The sequence below is a fragment of the Cynara cardunculus genome (assembly GCF_001531365.2).
Source record: "Cynara cardunculus var. scolymus isolate 2C chromosome LG 2, CcrdV1, whole genome shotgun sequence".
Taxonomy (NCBI): Eukaryota; Viridiplantae; Streptophyta; class Magnoliopsida; order Asterales; family Asteraceae; genus Cynara; species Cynara cardunculus.
In genome coordinates, this window is record NC_037529.1 from 6,772,943 (window position 1) to 6,778,992 (window position 6,050).

Genomic DNA, 6,050 nt, shown 5'->3' on the forward strand with positions numbered 1-6,050 from the left:
ATATATATATATATATATATATATATATATATATATATATATTTGGCGGTCGGTTTGGTCCAAACCGTCCAAAATAGGTTCCAAACCGCAGACCGGATCAGATTGTCCGGTTTTGCTATTTTCCAAACCAAACCAAACCGTCAACAACGGTCCGGTTTGACTTGGTTCGGCCGGTTTGAGCGGTTTAACTGGTTTTTTGAACACCCCCAAGAAGATGGTTTCGAAAAATGAAAAACAAATATATAAAGTAAGAGTAAATTACATTTTTGGTCCATATGGTTGTCATCCATTGTCAATTATCGTCTTTTTTTAACTAATTACAATTTAGTCATAGTGGTTGTCATTTGTTTCACTTTCGGTCCCTCGGACTAATTTCTGTTAAATAGATCCTTAACTCAGGAGTATTTTTGTCTTTTTAATATTATTTGCCTTTTTCTTATTTTTTTTATTAATCTTTTTTACTTTATATGTCATTTCTTAGAAGCATAACCTCCATTCCCAGCAGTCTCTTCTCTAATCAGACCTCGATGACAACCCCATCTTAAAGATCTTCGACGACCCCTCCCACTTTAGTCATCTTCGTCGACGGATCCAACCAAATCAAAATCAGATAATCAAACCCATCAAAGACAATCCAAATTAAATCCAACAAAATCACACATAATGTTCCTTGCACAAGATTACAGTTACACAAATTCAAACCTAAGATGAAGGTTTTGTTCCCTTGACGCCCACAGTCTGAAATGCAAATGATCATTTCTCATAACCAAGAGATCTATATCAAAAGCAAGATACAAATCTTGAAAGAAGCACTTTACAATCATTCTTCTTCTTACTCCCCTCCATTTCACAGATCTTGACCAATACCCAATTTAGTTAGGGTTTTTTTGTTCCATCTTTCTTGTTTATCATCTTGAAACATCTGAACTGGAGAGTTACGAAAACAAGAAAGTTGTAGATATTGGAACAACTTTCTTGTCTTCTGAAATCTCTTCAACAGGCCCGTCAATTGGGCTATTAAATAGGAGACTTCGAACAGGGCCCCAAAAAATATGGGGTCCAATTTTATATTTTCTTATAAGACCCTCATATATGGATTACATAGCCCAAAATCATAAATCTACGATCAACATCACATCAAAATCCAAAGCCTGACTTTCTTCTAGTGTATGTCTACCTCGTTATCAAGAGCGCCTCTTCAATCCTCTTCGAGCTTCTTTTCCTAATTTGACGATTGAAATCCCCAAAGATGCGTAACTACGAGTTTCTACTGGTTCAACATTCTACCATTGGTATCCAACGACCCCGTCAAAGGTTTCATACAACTCTAAGTCGAAACTGGTTCTTAAAGCGTGGTCTGCAATCTGTTAATCCTTAACCTCAACAACTAATTTGGTTTAACCTCTGGTAAACATCAACAACACTGAAAGGTAAATTCCATTCCATAGACTTGATTTCTTTTATAAGACTTAATTAATTCTTTTTGCTATTTATGTGGTTAAATCGATTTGGCTATTCTTGTATGTTACATTGTTAATTTTTTAAATTTGATTTCTTTTGTATCTTCGCATGAAGTGATAAAACGAGGGTTGCATCTAGTGATGGCCAAATCGGCCCGGCCAGGGACCGCCAGAGGACCGGAACCGGTTATGGGACCGGCTATGAACCGGCCCGGCCCGACCCGAAAATTCAAATAATTTTATAAATAAATGTATTTTTATATAATTTTATAATGTATTTTTATAAGACAATGTAATTTTAATTATATTAAAACGCATCTTTAAAGTGTATTTGAGTGACCAAATTGTAAATTTTATAATGTATTAAAAATATACATCATTAAAAAAATAAAAAAAGAAACTTATTTTTTAATGTCTGGACCGGTTGGGACCGGGACCAAGACCGGGACCAGCGACCCATAACCGGTTATGAAGTACCTTGATTGGTCCTATCATTTTCAACCGGGACCAATTATGGCTGGTTATGAGAAAGTTTGGGACCAATTAGGCCCGGCCCGGCTTGGGACCGGTTTTTGGCCATCACTAGTTGCAGCACTAGAGCTATTAAAAGTTTAATTCTATTTCATATTAGTTAGCTCTAGAAATGAAAATTAACATGTTGTTTAGGTTCAAAAATCATAATGTTACAATTGCTCTAGAGAATGAGAATAGAGACAAGTTCTTTAAGGAAGATTGATTACAAACCTTCTCCAATTTCATGATTCTTACGGTTTTGAAAGTTTTGCTTTCAAGTGATCATAGCAGGACAAAGAACCCTAATTCATCAAGCCCAGTTTTCTTTTGTTCTATTAAGCTGCAAGACATTTACTACAATATATGTTATTAACGTTTATAGTTTGTTTTTTTATACTCTTTTGTCGTGCAATTTGTAACAAGGCCTCCAAAAAAATTGGAACCTAAAAATAAGACATTTACAGATCTTGGAACACCACGAGTCTGTGATCATGGAATATCATGAGTTTGTGTTTATCATCTTGAAACAGGTTCACCTCTTCCATTTTTGGCAAAACTCCGACACCTACCATTGGAAACTTTTGTTTGTGATTGCGTATATACTAATCAAAACCCAAAAAGACGAAATCTCTTTCCAAATACACATTCCGAGACAATACCCTTGATACACACCTGAATAATTATGCCACAAAGCATATTCCAACAACAATGAATGAAGCTGAATAGTGGGTTTTGATTAAGATGCGGTGGTTGATGAGATGAATCCTAGATAGATCTGTTTCTTGTTTGTCCAACAAAGCAAGGGGCAACAATGGTTTAGAGGTACAAAGCCCACAATTTATGGTTGCCAAAATTAGGTAAAAAAAAAGTCGATAGATATTGATTTGGGGAGAAGCTGATTAACCCATCAATAAAAACATAAATCAAAAGAAATCAAGTGTGGGAGAGGGTAGGATGCGGTGTGGTCTACAGTGAAAGAGATCATCGGAAAAGGGGGTGGTCGGGGGAGCGGTTCTAACAGATTAACTATATATTTTACTCTAGAAGTATATCCATATGATTAGAACAAATACAAATATATTTCCTTTCTTCTACTACATTATAACATCTCTAACACATTATTTATAATTCGTTATAAATAAATAATTAAAAGTCAAAATCTTTGAAAAGAAATTACATTTAACTTCAGCAGATTATCTATTTTAGAGATTTCAACAGCTATTATATTACTAATATATTCTAGTTGAAAAAATTATCTAAAATAATAATAATAATTCAATATCAATTGTGAAAATATATAAAAAAAAAAACTCATTTCTCTCCCCACACATCAAGTTTTAGATGATTTTCTAATTTTTTTTTTAATTTTCTCTATTTTATTGAAACAAAAGTACCATTTTCTCTATTTTAAAAGATTTATTGGAGATATTCTTACACTTTCTCCCGTGGACTTTAGCGTAGTTTCTACATTTGGTCCATGAATAACTGATAGTCTCAAACCAGGGCCGGGTAGCGTATCCCCTGATCCACCCAGTACCTGGTATATAATTTTATTAATATATTTTATTATTATTTATTTTCTAAAATTAAGTCTTAACCAGGGACGAGGTTCGAAGTTTGACCAGAAAATAATTGGAGGCATGATACTAATCTTCGTACCTGACGGGGACCGGGGCCAGGGGCCATTCATAGAAACTGGGGACGGGATCACAACATTAATTATATTATTAAAATATTTCTAACATTTAATAAAATCTAATTTCTCTCTGCAAAACATTCATTTTCAAAGTTTATTTGTGAGCATACAATAAAAAAATTATCATTATTGGGAAGTTCTCCAAATTCGGAGAATTTTACATTGTCTCTCTTACTTCTCTCCATTTTAGAGAATCTGATGGAACAACAAACATGTCCATAATCTTCATTTTCTCCAATTTAAATGATTTATTTGAGATATTTTAAGAAGTCATCATCAAAAAAGAAAAACCCAGATGGCACTAAAAAGAAAAACGCACCATTCACTACCATCATTGTCATCATCGCTATCACCACCGCAATCACCAATTGATGTAATCAAAACTGCAAAATGACCTTGATTGGATCTTGATCTTCTGTCACTATGAGTGTGAATGGTCATGGTCAAGACCGAAAAAACCGAAGCTATTTAGGCGGTTCGCTCGGGCTTGACATCCCATGACAGGCTAGCATCTAAAAAGGTTCGAAATCGAGTTACTTAATTTCGGTAGGATCAAAACGTTTATACTAATAATATATTGAAATCCCGAACAAATATTAGTACTTATTATGAATTTTAATAAGGGTTATTTCAATTCCTTGTATTTAAAATAGAAGAGTTCCAATTCATTACCCTTTATTTTTTTTCGTGTTCAGACAATAATGTCTTCTAAACGATAAGAATTGTAACAAAGTGGTTGAGGCTTAGGTAATGAGGTGGAATATCCTATCTGTCTTGGGTTCGATGACGTCCACAACAATTGTAACCATTAAGTTTAACATGGTTGATGTCTTATAGTCGGGATTAGCCTGGGTCACCCTTTCAAAAACAATAATGTGTTATATAAAAAAAAAAACTAATGGTTAACCACAAGGGTAGTGCCTGATTGGTTTGAGCTTGGCTACAAAGGTCAAAAGTACCTGTAGGTCCCATGTTCAAATCCAAGGAGGAATAAAAATCCTTTTGTGGCCACAGAGGTTCAAATGCGGTAACTCTGGACTATCTGCAAAGCAAGTGGTCGTCCTGGGATTAGTCGGCTCGCATAGCGGGTTGAATATCCATGTTAATAAAAAAAAACTAATGGTTAGATGTGTGTTTCTGAACATCAAGAAAATTTTGGGAAAAAAAATCAAAACCCGATCCAAATTGCCAAATAGACTGAACCAAACCAGTTCTGGTCAGCTTAGCGAAGTTTATTAATTTGGCTGATTCTGTTTGCAAAATTTTAAAACCAAGCTTAATATATTGAGTATGACCTATACCAGTAAAACCAAACCTTATTCATCTTTAATAGTCAACATCTTAAAAACTTGAAATCATATCTTCATCTTCTCACTCTAAAACGAGAAACCAATTCACTTACGATTTGAATTTTGTTTAAGATCAATTATGCATCCGTCAATAATCGTTATTGCAATTTGGATTTGTTACTTGTTTGCACGTCTGGCAAAAAAAATATCAGTCATTTATGTCATTTTTCAAGATAAAGCTTATACTTTCACATAATATAATGTGGTTACAAAAATTCCTCCAAAAAATATATCGTTTGACAATTTTGTAATTAAAACTAATGTATTCATCATTCATATATCAAGTGAATTTTAATTTTAATCGAGACTGTCTGAAATAAAATTTAAAGAGTAAATCGCTTATTTGAGTATGTGTAGATGATGTACCCACGCACCCACATGGTGTGCCACACACACACTCACTCACACATACACACATTACAAGTGTCATATATACTCATAAGATAACAAATATGTACCGACACTATAAGTATATCAGGTCATTTTCCATCATCCCTAAATTTGTTTTTTAGTTAAATAAACATTCATATGCCGAGTGATTGTTTATATCTTAACGTTTTTTCTATTTGTACACATAGTTTATATATTTTTATAGTTTAAAATACATATTTTCCCAAATTAATATATAAATGTAATAAAAATATTTAAACAATAATATAATATTTAAAATGTCTCTTAATTAAAGGAAAAGTTGTAAACACTATAACCATTTTATGAACAAGATTAATAATAAATAAATAGATAAAATAACAAAAAAATGTTGAATAAATATGGCATGACATAGACATGAATCCCATCTAGAAAATGCATGACATGAACCCATCTAGAAACGCATGCATGCTCTACTCTTCCTCCAACTAACTTCATTTTGGATCCAATCACTTTAAACAATTTATTATTAGTTTTTGGATAAGGTGTATTTCTATATATTCTGATTTAATTTATTTTTATATCTTTTCATCTAATAACTTATAAATATTTATTAGAATTTGATGTTGTGAATTAGCGAAAAAGTTCACATTATTAAAAAAG